At 68.1% G+C, this 25,602-nt stretch overlaps 15 non-coding genes across 15 annotated transcripts; 9 read left to right on the plus strand and 6 right to left on the minus strand.

Moving 5' to 3' along the window:
- Positions 1–3,045: 3,045 nt before the first annotated feature.
- TRNAG-GCC (transfer RNA glycine (anticodon GCC)) lies at positions 3,046–3,116 on the minus strand. Its single transcript has one exon. It is a non-coding gene; the product is annotated as a tRNA-Gly (tRNA).
- A 1,493-nt stretch (positions 3,117–4,609) lies between these two features.
- On the minus strand, positions 4,610–4,692 carry TRNAL-CAG (transfer RNA leucine (anticodon CAG)). Its single transcript has one exon. It is a non-coding gene; the product is annotated as a tRNA-Leu (tRNA).
- Positions 4,693–5,247: 555 nt separating this feature from the next.
- TRNAD-GUC (transfer RNA aspartic acid (anticodon GUC)) lies at positions 5,248–5,319 on the plus strand. The gene has a single exon. It is a non-coding gene; the product is annotated as a tRNA-Asp (tRNA).
- A 738-nt stretch (positions 5,320–6,057) lies between these two features.
- TRNAG-UCC (transfer RNA glycine (anticodon UCC)) lies at positions 6,058–6,129 on the plus strand. Its single transcript has one exon. It is a non-coding gene; the product is annotated as a tRNA-Gly (tRNA).
- A 278-nt stretch (positions 6,130–6,407) lies between these two features.
- Positions 6,408–6,479, plus strand: TRNAE-CUC (transfer RNA glutamic acid (anticodon CUC)). Its single transcript has one exon. It is a non-coding gene; the product is annotated as a tRNA-Glu (tRNA).
- Positions 6,480–11,501: 5,022 nt separating this feature from the next.
- On the minus strand, positions 11,502–11,572 carry TRNAG-GCC (transfer RNA glycine (anticodon GCC)). Its single transcript has one exon. It is a non-coding gene; the product is annotated as a tRNA-Gly (tRNA).
- Positions 11,573–13,065: 1,493 nt separating this feature from the next.
- On the minus strand, positions 13,066–13,148 carry TRNAL-CAG (transfer RNA leucine (anticodon CAG)). Its single transcript has one exon. It is a non-coding gene; the product is annotated as a tRNA-Leu (tRNA).
- Positions 13,149–13,703: 555 nt separating this feature from the next.
- On the plus strand, positions 13,704–13,775 carry TRNAD-GUC (transfer RNA aspartic acid (anticodon GUC)). Its single transcript has one exon. It is a non-coding gene; the product is annotated as a tRNA-Asp (tRNA).
- Positions 13,776–14,513: 738 nt separating this feature from the next.
- On the plus strand, positions 14,514–14,585 carry TRNAG-UCC (transfer RNA glycine (anticodon UCC)). The gene has a single exon. It is a non-coding gene; the product is annotated as a tRNA-Gly (tRNA).
- Positions 14,586–14,863: 278 nt separating this feature from the next.
- TRNAE-CUC (transfer RNA glutamic acid (anticodon CUC)) lies at positions 14,864–14,935 on the plus strand. Its single transcript has one exon. It is a non-coding gene; the product is annotated as a tRNA-Glu (tRNA).
- Positions 14,936–19,957: 5,022 nt separating this feature from the next.
- TRNAG-GCC (transfer RNA glycine (anticodon GCC)) lies at positions 19,958–20,028 on the minus strand. Its single transcript has one exon. It is a non-coding gene; the product is annotated as a tRNA-Gly (tRNA).
- Positions 20,029–21,521: 1,493 nt separating this feature from the next.
- On the minus strand, positions 21,522–21,604 carry TRNAL-CAG (transfer RNA leucine (anticodon CAG)). Its single transcript has one exon. It is a non-coding gene; the product is annotated as a tRNA-Leu (tRNA).
- A 555-nt stretch (positions 21,605–22,159) lies between these two features.
- TRNAD-GUC (transfer RNA aspartic acid (anticodon GUC)) lies at positions 22,160–22,231 on the plus strand. The gene has a single exon. It is a non-coding gene; the product is annotated as a tRNA-Asp (tRNA).
- Positions 22,232–22,969: 738 nt separating this feature from the next.
- On the plus strand, positions 22,970–23,041 carry TRNAG-UCC (transfer RNA glycine (anticodon UCC)). Its single transcript has one exon. It is a non-coding gene; the product is annotated as a tRNA-Gly (tRNA).
- Positions 23,042–23,319: 278 nt separating this feature from the next.
- On the plus strand, positions 23,320–23,391 carry TRNAE-CUC (transfer RNA glutamic acid (anticodon CUC)). The gene has a single exon. It is a non-coding gene; the product is annotated as a tRNA-Glu (tRNA).
- Positions 23,392–25,602: the final 2,211 nt, after the last annotated feature.

The following is a 25,602-nucleotide window of genomic DNA, read 5'->3' on the forward strand; positions in this document are numbered from 1 at the left end:
ACCCATCGGGAGGGAGTGTCCAGTGTCGGGGGTGACACTGCTGGGGCCTCAGGGTGGGATGGGGCGGGGGTGGCTGGCAGCGCAGGTGGCTGTGATTTCATGAGGGCCAAGGAGAGCTCCCATGTGACCGGGCACAGTCAGCCCTCCAGGGCACACGCCCGCAGAGGGCAAACCTCGGGGAGGTCTGAGGGTCCGGACACCGCCACCGCCTCGGCAGCACCGCCTGCCAGGGCCCGTACACGGAGCAAACCCCAGCGCCCAGCCACACACGGCGGGCCCAAGAAGGGGTGGCATCGATGCAGCATGGCGCCATCACTCAGGCATCAGAAACACGTCAAGAATTGCCAGTTGTCACAAGCAATGATGCAGCTGGAGACTCTTACACTCGGCGGAGAATGTCAGACCGCGTTGGACCGAGGCATGTGGAGCATGGAAAATAATACAAAACGAAGCTATTTGCCAGGAGAAACCGACTCACGCAGAAACCCACCTTAGGGTAACGCAAGCGGAAAGGCAGCGCTGGAGGGATGACTGGGGAGCTGCAACGCACAGATACGCAGGACCCTGTCTAAAGGGAGAAGCGCCAAGGTTATCCAGTTCAACACAGGGAATCAGCGTCAGTGCCCTGGAGTAACCTCAAGTGGAAAAGAATCTGAAACCATATATGACACTCGAGATCTGCACAAGCAAAACAGGATCACACTGCGGTCCACCGGAAACCAGCACAATATTGGGAATCCACTGTACTTCCGCAACAACCGTGACTACGACGTCGGAGTAAGCTTTCAAAAGAAAACTAACTCAGCAGGCAATGAAGTCAGCGGAAAACAGGTGAGCTATGCCAACCCCACCCTGGGTACATATCCACGAAAGGCGCAGCTCTTCATTCGGAAAGACACATGCAACCCCCACAGTCACAGCAGCACCGTTTGCCATAGCCGAGACGTGGAGAAAACCCTAGTGCCCATCCCCAAAGGCTCAGCCACCAAGATGCAGTATCAGAGAAAGGGAGAGAATGGGATGTCACCGAGCCGTCCACAAGAGGCAGATAGTGTCACTGGCAGCAACGGCGGCTGGAGCTGCAGAATATTATCCTTGGTGAGGGAAGTCAAACAGACAAGGTCACGGATGGGTGGACTCTAAAGTGTTGTACAAATGAATCCCTGGGCCAACCAGCCACAGACTCTCAGACACAGGAAAGCCGCTTGGGGCTTCCCAAGGGCGCAGTCAGGGACCGAGGGATGATTGAGGAGCCGGGCTCAACGGATCAACCGTACCAGTACTGCGTAGGAAGGGGAGGAGGAACAAGGACACGCGGGATACCGCAGGGAATGAGATCCCATATGCTGTCATCACCCGCAATGGAAACGAGCTGAACACATGAGCCCCCCCCCACCCACCCACAGACAGGACTGAACCCCAACGCTGTACAGCGGAAACGCACACCAGGTTGTAGATCAACTACGCTTCCAGGACAAGTGCTACTCCGTCGAAGTCAGTCAGTCGAGGATCAGTCCAGCAATAGGAAAAAGAAGAGCTTCCATTATGATCCAGGAAAGCCAACCCTGGGCACGCGTCGGGAAAAGACGACAAATACCCCTAATGGGGAGAGATGCAGGCATCCCCCAGGGTCACCGCAGCCCTCTGTGCCGGAGCCGAGACCCGCGGGAAACGCCCAAGTGCCCGTCGGCACGTGGCCGGCACAAGAAGGTGAGGGATATCTGTACCGTGGAATATGACGCAGCCCTCAAGAAGGAGCCGCCATCGCCATGGGCCGCAAGGTCAGACGGACCCACAGAAGGGTCCGCTCAGTGAAGTGAGTCGCTTGGATCGGGAGAAAGCTCTGTGGACTCTTAACGACGAATACAGACGAATCTATGCGCAAAGGGGAAAGCGACCTGGAGACCCCGAAAACGTACATAGGGCTACCCAAGGGGAAAGGCAGGGAGGGACGAAGTTGAAGTCGGATCAAGAGATAGGAAAGACTGTGCTTACAGTAGAAGAGCAACAGAGCTTTCCTCTGTAGCAGGAGAAGTGTATCTGTATCTCGCCTTCACCTACACTGGAAGACCACCTGGCAAAGAACAGGGGACTGAATCACTTTGCCGGGCACCTGAGACTCACCCAGGAATGTGAATCCGTTCTACTTGTGTTCGAAGAAGCAGAAAAAGGAGCAGGCCGTGGCTTGAAGCGGGGGGTGGGGGGAGGCAGGCCAGTGGGACAGATGCAAAGGCAGGTTCCTTGGCAAGAGTGGGATTTGGAACGGCTCAGGGAGGAACGGGGCGTGGGGGGCGGGGTGTGTGGAGATGGGGGAGGCGGGGAGCTGGGGGTGGGATGGGTGCATGTGGGGGAGTAGGGGGACGGTGAGGCTGCAGGCTGAGGTGGGGGTGCTCTTGGGGCAGGGCTGATGCTGAGGTGAGGCGCGCAAGAGGGTTTCAGGGGGAAGGGGTGGTGTTTGAGGCGGTGAGGGCGTTGCTGTTGGAAACCTATTTCTGCCGAGGCCAGGCCCGAGGGCGAGGGCCGGCAGCTGGTGGATTTCTTTGGAACTCGTCCTGCAAGACGTGGTCCAGGGACCCTGCAGGCAAAAGGGAGGTATGCTTGCCAGATGTGGCAGCTCCCTTGCTCCTGGCTGTGCAAACGTAGTGTGATTGATTTCTCTCGGAGTGTGGGGAGAGTGAGGCAGGGAGCTTGGAGACGGACGTTGTGAAAGATGAAGTGTGGTGCGGGCGGCTGCCAGCGGTGGGGTATTCCTGCCAGTGCAGTCCCCGAGCCCTCGGCTGGGTCCGGGTGAGGACGCGAGCAAACACAAGAAAGGTGCCTGGACGCACGGGCGGCTGAGCCCGCAGGGTTTGGGGCCACGAAGGCTTGGCAGCAGGGCCTTTTGTGGGTGAGGTGGGGAGGGGTCCTGGGCGTCTGTGTGGGAGAGGCAGCGGGCGGCAGGTAGCCAGCCAGCGTTTGCAGGAGCGCTGCCTCGAGCGCGTTTCAGCGGGCAGACCTAGTTGGGCTCTGGGGCCGCACCGTGGGACCAAAAGGGGACGCTGGGGCTGCATGGGCCGGGAATCGAACCCGGGCCTCCCGCGTGGCAGGCGAGAATTCTACCACTGAACCACCCATGCACCGGTGGCCAGCGCCGCCCGTCGCTGCCCCTCAGGCGCTGGCCGCCACCCGCCCGCCGCTGCTCACTGCTCGCCCGTGGGCATCTCTCTGCCCCGTTGCAGCGGGAGACGACGGGCGGGCGACCTGTAAGACAGGATCCGGGCACGTGCAGGACCCCGGGGCGCGCCGCTCTCGGAGGGAGCCCGGGGCGACGGGACGCGGGCCCACGCGGCCCGTCCCGCGCCTTCTGCGCCGACCACGGCCGCCGCGACCCTGTCGGTGTCGCGTGAGGGCGCCGGGAGCCGACGCCGTCTGCCCGGCGCCGGGATCCCTGTCAGGTGCAGGCGCTGCGTGGTCGCTGCGGCCGCGCGCAGACGTGCCTCTCAGCGACCGCCGGGTCCCGACCCAAAGTCCCTCTGGCGGGCTGGCTTTCCGGCCGTGCCGGGGTGGGGCGTGCGAGAGCGGGCGGGGGAAGGGACGCCGGGCTCGGTCTGTGCGGGAAGCGCGAGCGCGGGAGGGCGACGCCTCCGAGCGCCTCCGCCACCGCCCCCTACCCGCCCTCCCCCCGCCATCCCATCCTTAGACCCGCGCTCAGGCCCAGGGACCCAAAGGCGTGTGAGCCTGGCTCCTGCGCTCTGGCCGACCGCGCTCCCGGGGTCCGGCTCTGACGGGGTGGTGGTGGTGAGCAGGGGCCCTTTGGCAGCGCGGCTCCTGGCTCGGGGACTGCGGGCTGAGAGGCAGGGAGCGCGCCAGGGCGGGCTTGGCTCCGGCCGGGGCAGCGGCTTCCCACGGGAACGGGCGCCGTGGCGCCGAGGTCGGGGGCGCGGGCCGGGCGCCGGGGGGTGGGCTGGACGGGCACGCAGGGCTTCCGCTCCCTCCCCAGCGGAGCACCCTTCCCGGGACGGACTCGTGCAAGGAAGGCCGGTGTGCGCTGGCCAGCAGGAAGGCTGGATGGCACGCGTCCAGGGCGGGCGGCAGGCAGGTTGCGGCCCGGCCAAGAACGCACGGCGGAGAAGGGTCGAGGGCACGCGGCAGCCCCTTGGCGGGCAAGGCGGGGGCTCGGCCGCCTCGCTGTGGCTGGGGAGCGCAGGCGGGCCGGCGGGGCGGGCGCGGAGGACGGGGTGCCGGCCTGGCGGGAGAGCTGGCGGGGGCAGCCGTGGAAGCAAGGCTGCGAGGGCGAGTAGGCCGTTCCCCGGGCAGAAGTCGGAGCGCCGGCGAAGGGAGGAGGGCTTGCCACCCGCCGCGGGGCTGCGTGCTTCGGCGCGGCCGGGGGCGGGGCGCGGCGGGGCTGTGGGAGTGGAAGTGGGAGGGTGGGCGAGTGTGGGCCAGGGGGAGGCAGGGAGGCAGGAAAAGCAGCAGCTGCAGCTGCAGCCAGCTGGCGAGGAAAGATGCGCTGAGAAGGACTGAAGGTGCCTTCTGTGGGGGTGCAGGTGGCGGCGGGAGGGCGTGTGTGGAGAAAGGCAGTGGCGCGCGGAGGACGGGTGCGTTTGTCCGGCGGGCCAAAAGGCTGGCTTGTCAGGAGTGGGATTCGAACCCACGCCTCCAGGGGAGACTGCGACCTGAACGCAGCGCCTTAGACCGCTCGGCCATCCTGACGGCGGGCCTGGCTGGGCGCGTGGCCGCTCGCCTGGCTGGGACCCGACGCGGCGCGAGCACCGGCGCCCTTGGCGGGCCGCGGGCGGCGCCACGCCAGGCAGGCAGGCAGGCAGGCAGGCGGGCGGGCGTCCGGAGTGGGGGTCGACGGAGCCGGCGCGCGGCGGCCGGCCGAGGCGCCTGGCTCCGCCGCCGCTCGCGCCGCGGACCCAGAGGGCCCTGGGCGGGCCGGCCCCTCCCCACCCGCGCCTGTCCTGGCCCGACGCCGGCCGGCGCGCGCCCACCGTGTCGTCGCAGCCCCGCTTGCCTTCTCGCGCCCCCTTCTCCCGGCGGAACGCCCGCGTTGGAGGCAAGAGGCGGCGCGCTGGGGAGGGTCCAGTGCCCCGGGGGTCCGGGTCCCTGTCGGGGTGGCGGGCTGCCGCTGTGACCGAGGCGGTTGGTCTGGTGCGCGGTTGGGTCGGGACCCGTGGTGGCCGGCGGCCCGTGCTGGGCAAGGGGAGGCGTGGGCAGGCAGCCCGAGAGCCCGAGGGCGGCCGGGCGGCAGGACGGTCGCCGCCGTCCTCGTTAGTATAGTGGTGAGTATCCCCGCCTGTCACGCGGGAGACCGGGGTTCGATTCCCCGACGGGGAGGCAACACACCCTTTTTGGTGGCCGCGGTCGCTCTCTGTCCTGCCGCCAGGCCCCGGAGGGCCCTTCGCCTCCTCCCGACGTCTTTGGGCGAGGCGCCAGGGCGCCGCCGACGGCGGTGCCCGGCCTAGCTCCCGGCGACCCCCTCTGCCCGTGCAGCGCTCCAGCCTGAGCCCTTTGTCGTCGGCGGGCGCACGGTCGCCACGGCGGAGCGAGGGCCTCCTTGGCGACCCCACGGCCTTGCCCGACCATAGCCGGATCTGGCGGCCGGCCGGCCGCCCGCCCACGCGCCGACCCCCAGTGGCTGCCTGAGTGGGCTCGTAGGCTCGCGACGGCCCCGCCGCGTGCAGGCAGGTGGGTCCCGTGTCCCCTTGTCGTGGGAAGTGGCCTCGCCCAGCGCCCGGTGGAGTAGCGCTTTGGCCAGCTGGGTGCTGGAAGCTGCGTGCCCCGCGTTGCCCGCCGGGGGTGAGGGCGGGGAGGCGTTGGCGGGCCGCGGCGGGGAGCGAAGGGCCGGAGGGCCGCAAGGCCGCGGGGGCGCCGCCCTGGGGCGGTGCGGCCGGTGGATTCCCGGCGACCGCGTGGCGCTGGCGCGCTCGGGGCGCCGCGTGGCTGCTGGGAGCGCCGGCGGCGGCGGCGCAAGCCTCCGGCTGACGGGGCGTCGGGGCAGGGATGCGGAGGCGGCGGCGAGAGTATGCTGGGGCGAGCCCGGGGCCGGCGTCTGGCGGCCGCCCGGGCTGTGGAGCGTTGGTGGTATAGTGGTGAGCATAGCTGCCTTCCAAGCAGTTGACCCGGGTTCGATTCCCGGCCAACGCAGCGGGCCGACCTTTTGCTGAGTTCCAGCGCTCTCCCGGCAGGGGCGTTCGGGGGACAGAGAGGTGGGAGCAGGGAGCCAGCCCGCTGGCCGGCGGCTTTTGGCGTGTGTGCGAGAAGCCGGCGGCGCGCGCGGTGTTTTGAGGGTGCTGAAAGCAAGACGGCACGGCAGGGCAGGCGGCTGGACTTGCAAAGGCCGGGTGTGGGCAGCAAGGTGGCACGGGCGGGTGGCATGGAGGCGCGGGGCTCACCAGGAGCAGGCGAGGGCTGAACCCCGACGCTCCCTGGTGGTCTAGTGGTTAGGATTCGGCGCTCTCACCGCCGCGGCCTGGGTTCGATTCCCGGTCAGGGAAGCCTTTCTTCTTCCTCTCCGCCTGCCACCTGCCCACGTCCTCGCTGGACACCCTGCCACCCTTTTCTTAGCCTACGCTTGCTCAGCGCTGCGCCAGAGGCCCCCGGGACCCTGCCCGTCCAGCCCCAGCACGATTCAGGCCACCTCCGCCGTCCCGCGGGGCAAAGGTTTTGGCCGCAGTGGCAACCTCGCGCCGCTTCCACCACGACGCGCCTGAGGCCTCCCATCCACCAGCCCCCCCCCAACCCCACCCCCCGCCTCCCTCCCTCCTGAGGGGCTGCGGCTGCTGCCCCTGGTGGTGGCGGTGATGCTCCTGGGCTTGTGCTGGTTCTCCTGCTGTGGGTGGTGGTGAGGAGGTGGGCTTGGATAGGGCCGGCGGCGGTAGGGGTGGGGGTAGGGCTGGGGGTAGGGGCGTGGGCTGTGGCGGTCGCCAGCTGGGGGCCAGCAGCGGCAGGGGCGGTGGCCACAGCCGAAGGTGAGCGAGGGGGATCTGCCTCTGGGAGTGGGGGCCGTGGCCACGGACCGCCTGCCTTGTCGTGTCTCTCATGCCAGCCACCTCTCTGGGCGGCTTGGCCAGTGCGTGCCAGGTCCCGGGCTGGCTGTGACTCCCGTGTGCCGCTGGCGACTCCAAGAGGGTTCTGGTCTTGAGTGGGCTCTGGGAGGCGGACCACGGCGCCCGGGAGGCATGGGTAGCAGTTCAGTCGCCCGGGGGCAGCGATGCCTGCCAGGGAGGACAACCCGACCATCGTGCTGTTTCCCTTGCCTGACCACAGCTCTCAATCCTACTGGACTGAGGCAAGATTTACCCAGGCCTCCCTCCCCCACTCGTAACCAAAGGTGGGCACTCGGGTGCACACACACACACACACACACACACACACAGAGCGCCCTCCAAACTGTCTATCCAGGATCCACTCCATCCCTCTCCCCACCCTGTCACCGTCTTCCCCTAGGAACTCTGCGCGAGGGTGATCCTCCAGCACAGTCTCCTCTTGGCCCCGTCTCGGCTGGTCTATCCCCAAAGGGTTTCACGTCTGTTCAAGGACTGTGTCCTTCGGAGGGGAAGTGGACGGCAGACGAAAGGCACCAACGTGCGGCGAGGGCGGCACACTCGGGTGCGATGGCACAAAGGCGAGTGCCCTGTGGGAAAGGAGCCCCCGTGGCCCGACGTGTGCTTGCCGTCGCCAAAGGAGGTTTCCTCGAGGCCCCTGCCGGGGCTGTGGGCGTCAGAGTGCATGGGGGAGAGTATCGGAGGAAGGTGCTTGGGGCCATGGCTGGTGGGCGCCCCACGTGGATCAGGGACCCGGGCAGGGCGATCGCGAGCAGAGGGCGCGGCGGCGAGCAGGGAGCTGGGAGGCAGGCCCCGGGGTGCTTGGTCGGGGCGTCTGCATGGACGGCCGGCGGGAAGGGGCGGCGTGGGGCTCTCGGGGACCTGGCCGAAAGATCGGCAGGCCACTCGAGCAGGGCCTCTACAGAAGCATGGGCGCGGCGGCGAAGCCGTGCCAGGCACATGTGAGAGGCTGGGACGGATCTGCGGTAGGTAGGGGTGGGCGTGGGGGTTGGGCTGGGGCTGCGGAGCCAGAGGGAGGCCCGCACTGGTGAACGCCAGGGCAGGGCAGGCCAGGGCAGGACGTGTGAGGGATAGCCCGAGCTCCAGGGGGATGTTGGGTGGGGAGGTGGGGCCGAGCCTGGAGTCTGGCGGGAAAGGCAGAGGGCAGGCCGTGACAGTGACGGGGCTGTGGCGTGAGGAAGATGGCGGGTGAGCACTCCATTTGGGTCGGGTGGCGGGTGAGCGGGGGCGAGCCACACTGGTGCTCGGTGCCACAGGCTGCTCAGGCTCGGCGGCGGGCTGTGGCTCTGGGCGGAGGCTAGGACGCAGGCAAGCGAAGGACAGAAACGGAGCGCCAGCGCCAGCTGGGGGCCAGACCCGGTCCGAGATGGGTGGGCCCACCGTACCGCCCCAGAGACCAAAGTCACCACCCATCGGGAGGGAGTGTCCAGTGTCGGGGGTGACACTGCTGGGGCCTCAGGGTGGGATGGGGCGGGGGTGGCTGGCAGCGCAGGTGGCTGTGATTTCATGAGGGCCAAGGAGAGCTCCCATGTGACCGGGCACAGTCAGCCCTCCAGGGCACACGCCCGCAGAGGGCAAACCTCGGGGAGGTCTGAGGGTCCGGACACCGCCACCGCCTCGGCAGCACCGCCTGCCAGGGCCCGTACACGGAGCAAACCCCAGCGCCCAGCCACACACGGCGGGCCCAAGAAGGGGTGGCATCGATGCAGCATGGCGCCATCACTCAGGCATCAGAAACACGTCAAGAATTGCCAGTTGTCACAAGCAATGATGCAGCTGGAGACTCTTACACTCGGCGGAGAATGTCAGACCGCGTTGGACCGAGGCATGTGGAGCATGGAAAATAATACAAAACGAAGCTATTTGCCAGGAGAAACCGACTCACGCAGAAACCCACCTTAGGGTAACGCAAGCGGAAAGGCAGCGCTGGAGGGATGACTGGGGAGCTGCAACGCACAGATACGCAGGACCCTGTCTAAAGGGAGAAGCGCCAAGGTTATCCAGTTCAACACAGGGAATCAGCGTCAGTGCCCTGGAGTAACCTCAAGTGGAAAAGAATCTGAAACCATATATGACACTCGAGATCTGCACAAGCAAAACAGGATCACACTGCGGTCCACCGGAAACCAGCACAATATTGGGAATCCACTGTACTTCCGCAACAACCGTGACTACGACGTCGGAGTAAGCTTTCAAAAGAAAACTAACTCAGCAGGCAATGAAGTCAGCGGAAAACAGGTGAGCTATGCCAACCCCACCCTGGGTACATATCCACGAAAGGCGCAGCTCTTCATTCGGAAAGACACATGCAACCCCCACAGTCACAGCAGCACCGTTTGCCATAGCCGAGACGTGGAGAAAACCCTAGTGCCCATCCCCAAAGGCTCAGCCACCAAGATGCAGTATCAGAGAAAGGGAGAGAATGGGATGTCACCGAGCCGTCCACAAGAGGCAGATAGTGTCACTGGCAGCAACGGCGGCTGGAGCTGCAGAATATTATCCTTGGTGAGGGAAGTCAAACAGACAAGGTCACGGATGGGTGGACTCTAAAGTGTTGTACAAATGAATCCCTGGGCCAACCAGCCACAGACTCTCAGACACAGGAAAGCCGCTTGGGGCTTCCCAAGGGCGCAGTCAGGGACCGAGGGATGATTGAGGAGCCGGGCTCAACGGATCAACCGTACCAGTACTGCGTAGGAAGGGGAGGAGGAACAAGGACACGCGGGATACCGCAGGGAATGAGATCCCATATGCTGTCATCACCCGCAATGGAAACGAGCTGAACACATGAGCCCCCCCCCACCCACCCACAGACAGGACTGAACCCCAACGCTGTACAGCGGAAACGCACACCAGGTTGTAGATCAACTACGCTTCCAGGACAAGTGCTACTCCGTCGAAGTCAGTCAGTCGAGGATCAGTCCAGCAATAGGAAAAAGAAGAGCTTCCATTATGATCCAGGAAAGCCAACCCTGGGCACGCGTCGGGAAAAGACGACAAATACCCCTAATGGGGAGAGATGCAGGCATCCCCCAGGGTCACCGCAGCCCTCTGTGCCGGAGCCGAGACCCGCGGGAAACGCCCAAGTGCCCGTCGGCACGTGGCCGGCACAAGAAGGTGAGGGATATCTGTACCGTGGAATATGACGCAGCCCTCAAGAAGGAGCCGCCATCGCCATGGGCCGCAAGGTCAGACGGACCCACAGAAGGGTCCGCTCAGTGAAGTGAGTCGCTTGGATCGGGAGAAAGCTCTGTGGACTCTTAACGACGAATACAGACGAATCTATGCGCAAAGGGGAAAGCGACCTGGAGACCCCGAAAACGTACATAGGGCTACCCAAGGGGAAAGGCAGGGAGGGACGAAGTTGAAGTCGGATCAAGAGATAGGAAAGACTGTGCTTACAGTAGAAGAGCAACAGAGCTTTCCTCTGTAGCAGGAGAAGTGTATCTGTATCTCGCCTTCACCTACACTGGAAGACCACCTGGCAAAGAACAGGGGACTGAATCACTTTGCCGGGCACCTGAGACTCACCCAGGAATGTGAATCCGTTCTACTTGTGTTCGAAGAAGCAGAAAAAGGAGCAGGCCGTGGCTTGAAGCGGGGGGTGGGGGGAGGCAGGCCAGTGGGACAGATGCAAAGGCAGGTTCCTTGGCAAGAGTGGGATTTGGAACGGCTCAGGGAGGAACGGGGCGTGGGGGGCGGGGTGTGTGGAGATGGGGGAGGCGGGGAGCTGGGGGTGGGATGGGTGCATGTGGGGGAGTAGGGGGACGGTGAGGCTGCAGGCTGAGGTGGGGGTGCTCTTGGGGCAGGGCTGATGCTGAGGTGAGGCGCGCAAGAGGGTTTCAGGGGGAAGGGGTGGTGTTTGAGGCGGTGAGGGCGTTGCTGTTGGAAACCTATTTCTGCCGAGGCCAGGCCCGAGGGCGAGGGCCGGCAGCTGGTGGACTTCTTTGGAACTCGTCCTGCAAGACGTGGTCCAGGGACCCTGCAGGCAAAAGGGAGGTATGCTTGCCAGATGTGGCAGCTCCCTTGCTCCTGGCTGTGCAAACGTAGTGTGATTGATTTCTCTCGGAGTGTGGGGAGAGTGAGGCAGGGAGCTTGGAGACGGACGTTGTGAAAGATGAAGTGTGGTGCGGGCGGCTGCCAGCGGTGGGGTATTCCTGCCAGTGCAGTCCCCGAGCCCTCGGCTGGGTCCGGGTGAGGACGCGAGCAAACACAAGAAAGGTGCCTGGACGCACGGGCGGCTGAGCCCGCAGGGTTTGGGGCCACGAAGGCTTGGCAGCAGGGCCTTTTGTGGGTGAGGTGGGGAGGGGTCCTGGGCGTCTGTGTGGGAGAGGCAGCGGGCGGCAGGTAGCCAGCCAGCGTTTGCAGGAGCGCTGCCTCGAGCGCGTTTCAGCGGGCAGACCTAGTTGGGCTCTGGGGCCGCACCGTGGGACCAAAAGGGGACGCTGGGGCTGCATGGGGCGGGAATCGAACCCGGGCCTCCCGCGTGGCAGGCGAGAATTCTACCACTGAACCACCCATGCACCGGTGGCCAGCGCCGCCCGTCGCTGCCCCTCAGGCGCTGGCCGCCACCCGCCCGCCGCTGCTCACTGCTCGCCCGTGGGCATCTCTCTGCCCCGTTGCAGCGGGAGACGACGGGCAGGCGACCTGTAAGACAGGATCCGGGCACGTGCAGGACCCCGGGGCGCGCCGCTCTCGGAGGGAGCCCGGGGCGACGGGACGCGGGCCCACGCGGCCCGTCCCGCGCCTTCTGCGCCGACCACGGCCGCCGCGACCCTGTCGGTGTCGCGTGAGGGTGCCGGGAGCCGACGCCGTCTGCCCGGCGCCGGGATCCCTGTCAGGTGCAGGCGCTGCGTGGTCGCTGCGGCCGCGCGCAGACGTGCCTCTCAGCGACCGCCGGGTCCCGACCCAAAGTCCCTCTGGCGGGCTGGCTTTCCGGCCGTGCCGGGGTGGGGCGTGCGAGAGCGGGCGGGGGAAGGGACGCCGGGCTCGGTCTGTGCGGGAAGCGCGAGCGCGGGAGGGCGACGCCTCCGAGCGCCTCCGCCACCGCCCCCTACCCGCCCTCCCCCCGCCATCCCATCCTTAGACCCGCGCTCAGGCCCAGGGACCCAAAGGCGTGTGAGCCTGGCTCCTGCGCTCTGGCCGACCGCGCTCCCGGGGTCCGGCTCTGACGGGGTGGTGGTGGTGAGCAGGGGCCCTTTGGCAGCGCGGCTCCTGGCTCGGGGACTGCGGGCTGAGAGGCAGGGAGCGCGCCAGGGCGGGCTTGGCTCCGGCCGGGGCAGCGGCTTCCCACGGGAACGGGCGCCGTGGCGCCGAGGTCGGGGGCGCGGGCCGGGCGCCGGGGGGTGGGCTGGACGGGCACGCAGGGCTTCCGCTCCCTCCCCAGCGGAGCACCCTTCCCGGGACGGACTCGTGCAAGGAAGGCCGGTGTGCGCTGGCCAGCAGGAAGGCTGGATGGCACGCGTCCAGGGCGGGCGGCAGGCAGGTTGCGGCCCGGCCAAGAACGCACGGCGGAGAAGGGTCGAGGGCACGCGGCAGCCCCTTGGCGGGCAAGGCGGGGGCTCGGCCGCCTCGCTGTGGCTGGGGAGCGCAGGCGGGCCGGCGGGGCGGGCGCGGAGGACGGGGTGCCGGCCTGGCGGGAGAGCTGGCGGGGGCAGCCGTGGAAGCAAGGCTGCGAGGGCGAGTAGGCCGTTCCCCGGGCAGAAGTCGGAGCGCCGGCGAAGGGAGGAGGGCTTGCCACCCGCCGCGGGGCTGCGTGCTTCGGCGCGGCCGGGGGCGGGGCGCGGCGGGGCTGTGGGAGTGGAAGTGGGAGGGTGGGCGAGTGTGGGCCAGGGGGAGGCAGGGAGGCAGGAAAAGCAGCAGCTGCAGCTGCAGCCAGCTGGCGAGGAAAGATGCGCTGAGAAGGACTGAAGGTGCCTTCTGTGGGGGTGCAGGTGGCGGCGGGAGGGCGTGTGTGGAGAAAGGCAGTGGCGCGCGGAGGACGGGTGCGTTTGTCCGGCGGGCCAAAAGGCTGGCTTGTCAGGAGTGGGATTCGAACCCACGCCTCCAGGGGAGACTGCGACCTGAACGCAGCGCCTTAGACCGCTCGGCCATCCTGACGGCGGGCCTGGCTGGGCGCGTGGCCGCTCGCCTGGCTGGGACCCGACGCGGCGCGAGCACCGGCGCCCTTGGCGGGCCGCGGGCGGCGCCACGCCAGGCAGGCAGGCAGGCAGGCAGGCGGGCGGGCGTCCGGAGTGGGGGTCGACGGAGCCGGCGCGCGGCGGCCGGCCGAGGCGCCTGGCTCCGCCGCCGCTCGCGCCGCGGACCCAGAGGGCCCTGGGCGGGCCGGCCCCTCCCCACCCGCGCCTGTCCTGGCCCGACGCCGGCCGGCGCGCGCCCACCGTGTCGTCGCAGCCCCGCTTGCCTTCTCGCGCCCCCTTCTCCCGGCGGAACGCCCGCGTTGGAGGCAAGAGGCGGCGCGCTGGGGAGGGTCCAGTGCCCCGGGGGTCCGGGTCCCTGTCGGGGTGGCGGGCTGCCGCTGTGACCGAGGCGGTTGGTCTGGTGCGCGGTTGGGTCGGGACCCGTGGTGGCCGGCGGCCCGTGCTGGGCAAGGGGAGGCGTGGGCAGGCAGCCCGAGAGCCCGAGGGCGGCCGGGCGGCAGGACGGTCGCCGCCGTCCTCGTTAGTATAGTGGTGAGTATCCCCGCCTGTCACGCGGGAGACCGGGGTTCGATTCCCCGACGGGGAGGCAACACACCCTTTTTGGTGGCCGCGGTCGCTCTCTGTCCTGCCGCCAGGCCCCGGAGGGCCCTTCGCCTCCTCCCGACGTCTTTGGGCGAGGCGCCAGGGCGCCGCCGACGGCGGTGCCCGGCCTAGCTCCCGGCGACCCCCTCTGCCCGTGCAGCGCTCCAGCCTGAGCCCTTTGTCGTCGGCGGGCGCACGGTCGCCACGGCGGAGCGAGGGCCTCCTTGGCGACCCCACGGCCTTGCCCGACCATAGCCGGATCTGGCGGCCGGCCGGCCGCCCGCCCACGCGCCGACCCCCAGTGGCTGCCTGAGTGGGCTCGTAGGCTCGCGACGGCCCCGCCGCGTGCAGGCAGGTGGGTCCCGTGTCCCCTTGTCGTGGGAAGTGGCCTCGCCCAGCGCCCGGTGGAGTAGCGCTTTGGCCAGCTGGGTGCTGGAAGCTGCGTGCCCCGCGTTGCCCGCCGGGGGTGAGGGCGGGGAGGCGTTGGCGGGCCGCGGCGGGGAGCGAAGGGCCGGAGGGCCGCAAGGCCGCGGGGGCGCCGCCCTGGGGCGGTGCGGCCGGTGGATTCCCGGCGACCGCGTGGCGCTGGCGCGCTCGGGGCGCCGCGTGGCTGCTGGGAGCGCCGGCGGCGGTGGCGCAAGCCTCCGGCTGACGGGGCGTCGGGGCAGGGATGCGGAGGCGGCGGCGAGAGTATGCTGGGGCGAGCCCGGGGCCGGCGTCTGGCGGCCGCCCGGGCTGTGGAGCGTTGGTGGTATAGTGGTGAGCATAGCTGCCTTCCAAGCAGTTGACCCGGGTTCGATTCCCGGCCAACGCAGCGGGCCGACCTTTTGCTGAGTTCCAGCGCTCTCCCGGCAGGGGCGTTCGGGGGACAGAGAGGTGGGAGCAGGGAGCCAGCCCGCTGGCCGGCGGCTTTTGGCGTGTGTGCGAGAAGCCGGCGGCGCGCGCGGTGTTTTGAGGGTGCTGAAAGCAAGACGGCACGGCAGGGCAGGCGGCTGGACTTGCAAAGGCCGGGTGTGGGCAGCAAGGTGGCACGGGCGGGTGGCATGGAGGCGCGGGGCTCACCAGGAGCAGGCGAGGGCTGAACCCCGACGCTCCCTGGTGGTCTAGTGGTTAGGATTCGGCGCTCTCACCGCCGCGGCCTGGGTTCGATTCCCGGTCAGGGAAGCCTTTCTTCTTCCTCTCCGCCTGCCACCTGCCCACGTCCTCGCTGGACACCCTGCCACCCTTTTCTTAGCCTACGCTTGCTCAGCGCTGCGCCAGAGGCCCCCGGGACCCTGCCCGTCCAGCCCCAGCACGATTCAGGCCACCTCCGCCGTCCCGCGGGGCAAAGGTTTTGGCCGCAGTGGCAACCTCGCGCCGCTTCCACCACGACGCGCCTGAGGCCTCCCATCCACCAGCCCCCCCCCAACCCCACCCCCCGCCTCCCTCCCTCCTGAGGGGCTGCGGCTGCTGCCCCTGGTGGTGGCGGTGATGCTCCTGGGCTTGTGCTGGTTCTCCTGCTGTGGGTGGTGGTGAGGAGGTGGGCTTGGATAGGGCCGGCGGCGGTAGGGGTGGGGGTAGGGCTGGGGGTAGGGGCGTGGGCTGTGGCGGTCGCCAGCTGGGGGCCAGCAGCGGCAGGGGCGGTGGCCACAGCCGAAGGTGAGCGAGGGGGATCTGCCTCTGGGAGTGGGGGCCGTGGCCACGGACCGCCTGCCTTGTCGTGTCTCTCATGCCAGCCACCTCTCTGGGCGGCTTGGCCAGTGCGTGCCAGGTCCCGGGCTGGCTGTGACTCCCGTGTGCCGCTGGCGACTCCAAGAGGGTTCTGGTCTTGAGTGGGCTCTGGGAGGCGGACCACGGCGCCCGGGAGGCATGGGTAGCAGTTCAGTCGCCCGGGGGCAGCGATGCCTGCCAGGGAGGACAACCCGACCATCGTGCTGTTTCCCTTGCCTGACCACAGCTCTCAATCCTACTGGACTGAGGCAAGATTTACCCAGGCCTCCCTCCCCCACTCGTAACCAAAGGTGGGCACTCGGGTGCACACACACACACACACACACACACACACAGAGCGCCCTCCAAACTGTCTATCCAGGATCCACTCCATCCCTCTCCCCACCCTGTCACCGTCTTCCCCTAGGAACTCTGCGCGAGGGTGATCCTCCAGCACAGTCTCCTCTTGGCCCCGTCTCGGCTGGTCTATCCCCAAAGGGTTTCACGTCTGTTCAAGGACTGTGTCCTTCGGAGGGGAAGTGGACGGCAGACGAAAGGCACCAACGTGCGGTGAGGGCGGCACACTCGGGTGCGATGGCACAAAGGCGAGTGCCCTGTGGGAAAGGAGCCCCCGTGGCCCGACGTGTGCTTGCCGTCGCCAAAGGAGGTTTCCTCGAGGCCCCTGCCGGGGCTGTGGGCGTCAGAGTGCATGGGGGAGAGTATCGGAGGAAGGTGCTTGGGGCCATGGCTGGTGGGCGCCCCACGTGGATCAGGGACCCGGGCAGGGCGATCGCGAGCAGAGGGCGCGGCGGCGAGCAGGGAGCTGGGAGGCAGGCCCCGGGGTGCTTGGTCGGGGCGTCTGCATGGACGGCCGGCGGGAAGGGGCGGCGTGGGGCTCTCGGGGACCTGGCCGAAAGATCGGCAGGCCACTCGAGCAGGGCCTCTACAGAAGCATGGGCGCGGCGGCGAAGCCGTGCCAGGCACATGTGAGAGGCTGGGACGGATCTGCGGTAGGTAGGGGTGGGCGTGGGGGTTGGGCTGGGGCTGCGGAGCCAGAGGGAGGCCCGCACTGGTGAACGCCAGGGCAGGGCAGGCCAGGGCAGGACGTGTGAGGGATAGCCCGAGCTCCAGGGGGATGTTGGGTGGGGAGGTGGGGCCGAGCCTGGAGTCTGGCGGGAAAGGCAGAGGGCAGGCCGTGACAGTGACGGGGCTGTGGCGTGAGGAAGATGGCGGGTGAGCACTCCATTTGGGTCGGGTGGCGGGTGAGCGGGGGCGAGCCACACTGGTGCTCGGTGCCACAGGCTGCTCAGGCTCGGCGGCGGGCTGTGGCTCTGGGCGGAGGCTAGGACGCAGGCAAGCGAAGGACAGAAACGGAGCGCCAGCGCCAGCTGGGGGCCAGACCCGGTCCGAGATGGGTGGGCCCACCGTACCGCCCCAGAGACCAAAGTCACCACCCATCGGGAGGGAGTGTCCAGTGTCGGGGGTGACACTGCTGGGGCCTCAGGGTGGGATGGGGCGGGGGTGGCTGGCAGCGCAGGTGGCTGTGATTTCATGAGGGCCAAGGAGAGCTCCCATGTGACCGGGCACAGTCAGCCCTCCAGGGCACACGCCCGCAGAGGGCAAACCTCGGGGAGGTCTGAGGGTCCGGACACCGCCACCGCCTCGGCAGCACCGCCTGCCAGGGCCCGTACACGGAGCAAACCCCAGCGCCCAGCCACACACGGCGGGCCCAAGAAGGGGTGGCATCGATGCAGCATGGCGCCATCACTCAGGCATCAGAAACACGTCAAGAATTGCCAGTTGTCACAAGCAATGATGCAGCTGGAGACTCTTACACTCGGCGGAGAATGTCAGACCGCGTTGGACCGAGGCATGTGGAGCATGGAAAATAATACAAAACGAAGCTATTTGCCAGGAGAAACCGACTCACGCAGAAACCCACCTTAGGGTAACGCAAGCGGAAAGGCAGCGCTGGAGGGATGACTGGGGAGCTGCAACGCACAGATACGCAGGACCCTGTCTAAAGGGAGAAGCGCCAAGGTTATCCAGTTCAACACAGGGAATCAGCGTCAGTGCCCTGGAGTAACCTCAAGTGGAAAAGAATCTGAAACCATATATGACACTCGAGATCTGCACAAGCAAAACAGGATCACACTGCGGTCCACCGGAAACCAGCACAATATTGGGAATCCACTGTACTTCCGCAACAACCGTGACTACGACGTCGGAGTAAGCTTTCAAAAGAAAACTAACTCAGCAGGCAATGAAGTCAGCGGAAAACAGGTGAGCTATGCCAACCCCACCCTGGGTACATATCCACGAAAGGCGCAGCTCTTCATTCGGAAAGACACATGCAACCCCCACAGTCACAGCAGCACCGTTTGCCATAGCCGAGACGTGGAGAAAACCCTAGTGCCCATCCCCAAAGGCTCAGCCACCAAGATGCAGTATCAGAGAAAGGGAGAGAATGGGATGTCACCGAGCCGTCCACAAGAGGCAGATAGTGTCACTGGCAGCAACGGCGGCTGGAGCTGCAGAATATTATCCTTGGTGAGGGAAGTCAAACAGACAAGGTCACGGATGGGTGGACTCTAAAGTGTTGTACAAATGAATCCCTGGGCCAACCAGCCACAGACTCTCAGACACAGGAAAGCCGCTTGGGGCTTCCCAAGGGCGCAGTCAGGGACCGAGGGATGATTGAGGAGCCGGGCTCAACGGATCAACCGTACCAGTACTGCGTAGGAAGGGGAGGAGGAACAAGGACACGCGGGATACCGCAGGGAATGAGATCCCATATGCTGTCATCACCCGCAATGGAAACGAGCTGAACACATGAGCCCCCCCCCACCCACCCACAGACAGGACTGAACCCCAACGCTGTACAGCGGAAACGCACACCAGGTTGTAGATCAACTACGCTTCCAGGACAAGTGCTACTCCGTCGAAGTCAGTCAGTCGAGGATCAGTCCAGCAATAGGAAAAAGAAGAGCTTCCATTATGATCCAGGAAAGCCAACCCTGGGCACGCGTCGGGAAAAGACGACAAATACCCCTAATGGGGAGAGATGCAGGCATCCCCCAGGGTCACCGCAGCCCTCTGTGCCGGAGCCGAGACCCGCGGGAAACGCCCAAGTGCCCGTCGGCACGTGGCCGGCACAAGAAGGTGAGGGATATCTGTACCGTGGAATATGACGCAGCCCTCAAGAAGGAGCCGCCATCGCCATGGGCCGCAAGGTCAGACGGACCCACAGAAGGGTCCGCTCAGTGAAGTGAGTCGCTTGGATCGGGAGAAAGCTCTGTGGACTCTTAACGACGAATACAGACGAATCTATGCGCAAAGGGGAAAGCGACCTGGAGACCCCGAAAACGTACATAGGGCTACCCAAGGGGAAAGGCAGGGAGGGACGAAGTTGAAGTCGGATCAAGAGATAGGAAAGACTGTGCTTACAGTAGAAGAGCAACAGAGCTTTCCTCTGTAGCAGGAGAAGTGTATCTGTATCTCGCCTTCACCTACACTGGAAGACCACCTGGCAAAGAACAGGGGACTGAATCACTTTGCCGGGCACCTGAGACTCACCCAGGAATGTGAATCCGTTCTACTTGTGTTCGAAGAAGCAGAAAAAGGAGCAGGCCGTGGCTTGAAGCGGGGGGTGGGGGGAGGCAGGCCAGTGGGACAGATGCAAAGGCAGGTTCCTTGGCAAGAGTGGGATTTGGAACGGCTCAGGGAGGAACGGGGCGTGGGGGGCGGGGTGTGTGGAGATGGGGGAGGCGGGGAGCTGGGGGTGGGATGGGTGCATGTGGGGGAGTAGGGGGACGGTGAGGCTGCAGGCTGAGGTGGGGGTGCTCTTGGGGCAGGGCTGATGCTGAGGTGAGGCGCGCAAGAGGGTTTCAGGGGGAAGGGGTGGTGTTTGAGGCGGTGAGGGCGTTGCTGTTGGAAACCTATTTCTGCCGAGGCCAGGCCCGAGGGCGAGGGCCGGCAGCTGGTGGACTTCTTTGGAACTCGTCCTGCAAGACGTGGTCCAGGGACCCTGCAGGCAAAAGGGAGGTATGCTTGCCAGATGTGGCAGCTCCCTTGCTCCTGGCTGTGCAAACGTAGTGTGATTGATTTCTCTCGGAGTGTGGGGAGAGTGAGGCAGGGAGCTTGGAGACGGACGTTGTGAAAGATGAAGTGTGGTGCGGGCGGCTGCCAGCGGTGGGGTATTCCTGCCAGTGCAGTCCCCGAGCCCTCGGCTGGGTCCGGGTGAGGACGCGAGCAAACACAAGAAAGGTGCCTGGACGCACGGGCGGCTGAGCCCGCAGGGTTTGGGGCCACGAAGGCTTGGCAGCAGGGCCTTTTGTGGGTGAGGTGGGGAGGGGTCCTGGGCGTCTGTGTGGGAGAGGCAGCGGGCGGCAGGTAGCCAGCCAGCGTTTGCAGGAGCGCTGCCTCGAGCGCGTTTCAGCGGGCAGACCTAGTTGGGCTCTGGGGCCGCACCGTGGGACCAAAAGGGGACGCTGGGGCTGCATGGGGCGGGAATCGAACCCGGGCCTCCCGCGTGGCAGGCGAGAATTCTACCACTGAACCACCCATGCACCGGTGGCCAGCGCCGCCCGTCGCTGCCCCTCAGGCGCTGGCCGCCACCCGCCCGCCGCTGCTCACTGCTCGCCCGTGGGCATCTCTCTGCCCCGTTGCAGCGGGAGACGACGGGCAGGCGACCTGTAAGACAGGATCCGGGCACGTGCAGGACCCCGGGGCGCGCCGCTCTCGGAGGGAGCCCGGGGCGACGGGACGCGGGCCCACGCGGCCCGTCCCGCGCCTTCTGCGCCGACCACGGCCGCCGCGACCCTGTCGGTGTCGCGTGAGGGTGCCGGGAGCCGACGCCGTCTGCCCGGCGCCGGGATCCCTGTCAGGTGCAGGCGCTGCGTGGTCGCTGCGGCCGCGCGCAGACGTGCCTCTCAGCGACCGCCGGGTCCCGACCCAAAGTCCCTCTGGCGGGCTGGCTTTCCGGCCGTGCCGGGGTGGGGCGTGCGAGAGCGGGCGGGGGAAGGGACGCCGGGCTCGGTCTGTGCGGGAAGCGCGAGCGCGGGAGGGCGACGCCTCCGAGCGCCTCCGCCACCGCCCCCTACCCGCCCTCCCCCCGCCATCCCATCCTTAGACCCGCGCTCAGGCCCAGGGACCCAAAGGCGTGTGAGCCTGGCTCCTGCGCTCTGGCCGACCGCGCTCCCGGGGTCCGGCTCTGACGGGGTGGTGGTGGTGAGCAGGGGCCCTTTGGCAGCGCGGCTCCTGGCTCGGGGACTGCGGGCTGAGAGGCAGGGAGCGCGCCAGGGCGGGCTTGGCTCCGGCCGGGGCAGCGGCTTCCCACGGGAACGGGCGCCGTGGCGCCGAGGTCGGGGGCGCGGGCCGGGCGCCGGGGGGTGGGCTGGACGGGCACGCAGGGCTTCCGCTCCCTCCCCAGCGGAGCACCCTTCCCGGGACGGACTCGTGCAAGGAAGGCCGGTGTGCGCTGGCCAGCAGGAAGGCTGGATGGCACGCGTCCAGGGCGGGCGGCAGGCAGGTTGCGGCCCGGCCAAGAACGCACGGCGGAGAAGGGTCGAGGGCACGCGGCAGCCCCTTGGCGGGCAAGGCGGGGGCTCGGCCGCCTCGCTGTGGCTGGGGAGCGCAGGCGGGCCGGCGGGGCGGGCGCGGAGGACGGGGTGCCGGCCTGGCGGGAGAGCTGGCGGGGGCAGCCGTGGAAGCAAGGCTGCGAGGGCGAGTAGGCCGTTCCCCGGGCAGAAGTCGGAGCGCCGGCGAAGGGAGGAGGGCTTGCCACCCGCCGCGGGGCTGCGTGCTTCGGCGCGGCCGGGGGCGGGGCGCGGCGGGGCTGTGGGAGTGGAAGTGGGAGGGTGGGCGAGTGTGGGCCAGGGGGAGGCAGGGAGGCAGGAAAAGCAGCAGCTGCAGCTGCAGCCAGCTGGCGAGGAAAGATGCGCTGAGAAGGACTGAAGGTGCCTTCTGTGGGGGTGCAGGTGGCGGCGGGAGGGCGTGTGTGGAGAAAGGCAGTGGCGCGCGGAGGACGGGTGCGTTTGTCCGGCGGGCCAAAAGGCTGGCTTGTCAGGAGTGGGATTCGAACCCACGCCTCCAGGGGAGACTGCGACCTGAACGCAGCGCCTTAGACCGCTCGGCCATCCTGACGGCGGGCCTGGCTGGGCGCGTGGCCGCTCGCCTGGCTGGGACCCGACGCGGCGCGAGCACCGGCGCCCTTGGCGGGCCGCGGGCGGCGCCACGCCAGGCAGGCAGGCAGGCAGGCAGGCGGGCGGGCGTCCGGAGTGGGGGTCGACGGAGCCGGCGCGCGGCGGCCGGCCGAGGCGCCTGGCTCCGCCGCCGCTCGCGCCGCGGACCCAGAGGGCCCTGGGCGGGCCGGCCCCTCCCCACCCGCGCCTGTCCTGGCCCGACGCCGGCCGGCGCGCGCCCACCGTGTCGTCGCAGCCCCGCTTGCCTTCTCGCGCCCCCTTCTCCCGGCGGAACGCCCGCGTTGGAGGCAAGAGGCGGCGCGCTGGGGAGGGTCCAGTGCCCCGGGGGTCCGGGTCCCTGTCGGGGTGGCGGGCTGCCGCTGTGACCGAGGCGGTTGGTCTGGTGCGCGGTTGGGTCGGGACCCGTGGTGGCCGGCGGCCCGTGCTGGGCAAGGGGAGGCGTGGGCAGGCAGCCCGAGAGCCCGAGGGCGGCCGGGCGGCAGGACGGTCGCCGCCGTCCTCGTTAGTATAGTGGTGAGTATCCCCGCCTGTCACGCGGGAGACCGGGGTTCGATTCCCCGACGGGGAGGCAACACACCCTTTTTGGTGGCCGCGGTCGCTCTCTGTCCTGCCGCCAGGCCCCGGAGGGCCCTTCGCCTCCTCCCGACGTCTTTGGGCGAGGCGCCAGGGCGCCGCCGACGGCGGTGCCCGGCCTAGCTCCCGGCGACCCCCTCTGCCCGTGCAGCGCTCCAGCCTGAGCCCTTTGTCGTCGGCGGGCGCACGGTCGCCACGGCGGAGCGAGGGCCTCCTTGGCGACCCCACGGCCTTGCCCGACCATAGCCGGATCTGGCGGCCGGCCGGCCGCCCGCCCACGCGCCGACCCCCAGTGGCTGCCTGAGTGGGCTCGTAGGCTCGCGACGGCCCCGCCGCGTGCAGGCAGGTGGGTCCCGTGTCCCCTTGTCGTGGGAAGTGGCCTCGCCCAGCGCCCGGTGGAGTAGCGCTTTGGCCAGCTGGGTGCTGGAAGCTGCGTGCCCCGCGTTGCCCGCCGGGGGTGAGGGCGGGGAGGCGTTGGCGGGCCGCGGCGGGGAGCGAAGGGCCGGAGGGCCGCAAGGCCGCGGGGGCGCCGCCCTGGGGCGGTGCGGCCGGTGGATTCCCGGCGACCGCGTGGCGCTGGCGCGCTCGGGGCGCCGCGTGGCTGCTGGGAGCGCCGGCGGCGGTGGCGCAAGCCTCCGGCTGACGGGGCGTCGGGGCAGGGATGCGGAGGCGGCGGCGAGAGTATGCTGGGGCGAGCCCGGGGCCGGCGTCTGGCGGCCGCCCGGGCTGTGGAGCGTTGGTGGTATAGTGGTGAGCATAGCTGCCTTCCAAGCAGTTGACCCGGGTTCGATTCCCGGCCAACGCAGCGGGCCGACCTTTTGCTGAGTTCCAGCGCTCTCCCGGCAGGGGCGTTCGGGGGACAGAGAGGTGGGAGCAGGGAGCCAGCCCGCTGGCCGGCGGCTTTTGGCGTGTGTGCGAGAAGCCGGCGGCGCGCGCGGTGTTTTGAGGGTGCTGAAAGCAAGACGGCACGGCAGGGCAGGCGGCTGGACTTGCAAAGGCCGGGTGTGGGCAGCAAGGTGGCACGGGCGGGTGGCATGGAGGCGCGGGGCTCACCAGGAGCAGGCGAGGGCTGAACCCCGACGCTCCCTGGTGGTCTAGTGGTTAGGATTCGGCGCTCTCACCGCCGCGGCCTGGGTTCGATTCCCGGTCAGGGAAGCCTTTCTTCTTCCTCTCCGCCTGCCACCTGCCCACGTCCTCGCTGGACACCCTGCCACCCTTTTCTTAGCCTACGCTTGCTCAGCGCTGCGCCAGAGGCCCCCGGGACCCTGCCCGTCCAGCCCCAGCACGATTCAGGCCACCTCCGCCGTCCCGCGGGGCAAAGGTTTTGGCCGCAGTGGCAACCTCGCGCCGCTTCCACCACGACGCGCCTGAGGCCTCCCATCCACCAGCCCCCCCCCAACCCCACCCCCCGCCTCCCTCCCTCCTGAGGGGCTGCGGCTGCTGCCCCTGGTGGTGGCGGTGATGCTCCTGGGCTTGTGCTGGTTCTCCTGCTGTGGGTGGTGGTGAGGAGGTGGGCTTGGATAGGGCCGGCGGCGGTAGGGGTGGGGGTAGGGCTGGGGGTAGGGGCGTGGGCTGTGGCGGTCGCCAGCTGGGGGCCAGCAGCGGCAGGGGCGGTGGCCACAGCCGAAGGTGAGCGAGGGGGATCTGCCTCTGGGAGTGGGGGCCGTGGCCACGGACCGCCTGCCTTGTCGTGTCTCTCATGCCAGCCACCTCTCTGGGCGGCTTGGCCAGTGCGTGCCAGGTCCCGGGCTGGCTGTGACTCCCGTGTGCCGCTGGCGACTCCAAGAGGGTTCTGGTCTTGAGTGGGCTCTGGGAGGCGGACCACGGCGCCCGGGAGGCATGGGTAGCAGTTCAGTCGCCCGGGGGCAGCGATGCCTGCCAGGGAGGACAACCCGACCATCGTGCTGTTTCCCTTGCCTGACCACAGCTCTCAATCCTACTGGACTGAGGCAAGATTTACCCAGGCCTCCCTCCCCCACTCGTAACCAAAGGTGGGCACTCGGGTGCACACACACACACACACACACACACACACAGAGCGCCCTCCAAACTGTCTATCCAGGATCCACTCCATCCCTCTCCCCACCCTGTCACCGTCTTCCCCTAGGAACTCTGCGCGAGGGTGATCCTCCAGCACAGTCTCCTCTTGGCCCCGTCTCGGCTGGTCTATCCCCAAAGGGTTTCACGTCTGTTCAAGGACTGTGTCCTTCGGAGGGGAAGTGGACGGCAGACGAAAGGCACCAACGTGCGGTGAGGGCGGCACACTCGGGTGCGATGGCACAAAGGCGAGTGCCCTGTGGGAAAGGAGCCCCCGTGGCCCGACGTGTGCTTGCCGTCGCCAAAGGAGGTTTCCTCGAGGCCCCTGCCGGGGCTGTGGGCGTCAGAGTGCATGGGGGAGAGTATCGGAGGAAGGTGCTTGGGGCCATGGCTGGTGGGCGCCCCACGTGGATCAGGGACCCGGGCAGGGTGATCGCGAGCAGAGGGCGCGGCGGCGAGCAGGGAGCTGGGAGGCAGGCCCCGGGGTGCTTGGTCGGGGCGTCTGCATGGACGGCCGGCGGGAAGGGGCGGCGTGGGGCTCTCGGGGACCTGGCCGAAAGATCGGCAGGCCACTCGAGCAGGGCCTCTACAGAAGCATGGGCGCGGCGGCGAAGCCGTGCCAGGCACATGTGAGAGGCTGGGACGGATCTGCGGTAGGTAGGGGTGGGCGTGGGGGTTGGGCTGGGGCTGCGGAGCCAGAGGGAGGCCCGCACTGGTGAACGCCAGGGCAGGGCAGGCCAGGGCAGGACGTGTGAGGGATAGCCCGAGCTCCAGGGGGATGTTGGGTGGGGAGGTGGGGCCGAGCCTGGAGTCTGGCGGGAAAGGCAGAGGGCAGGCCGTGACAGTGACGGGGCTGTGGCGTGAGGAAGATGGCGGGTGAGCACTCCATTTGGGTCGGGTGGCGGGTGAGCGGGGGCGAGCCACACTGGTGCTCGGTGCCACAGGCTGCTCAGGCTCGGCGGCGGGCTGTGGCTCTGGGCGGAGGCTAGGACGCAGGCAAGCGAAGGACAGAAACGGAGCGCCAGCGCCAGCTGGGGGCCAGACCCGGTCCGAGATGGGTGGGCCCACCGTACCGCCCCAGAGACCAAAGTCACCACCCATCGGGAGGGAGTGTCCAGTGTCGGGGGTGACACTGCTGGGGCCTCAGGGTGGGATGGGGCGGGGGTGGCTGGCAGCGCAGGTGGCTGTGATTTCATGAGGGCCAAGGAGAGCTCCCATGTGACCGGGCACAGTCAGCCCTCCAGGGCACACGCCCGCAGAGGGCAAACCTCGGGGAGGTCTGAGGGTCCGGACACCGCCACCGCCTCGGCAGCACCGCCTGCCAGGGCC

This window comes from Ovis canadensis, chromosome 1 (genome assembly GCF_042477335.2).
Source record: "Ovis canadensis isolate MfBH-ARS-UI-01 breed Bighorn chromosome 1, ARS-UI_OviCan_v2, whole genome shotgun sequence".
Taxonomy (NCBI): Eukaryota; Metazoa; Chordata; class Mammalia; order Artiodactyla; family Bovidae; genus Ovis; species Ovis canadensis.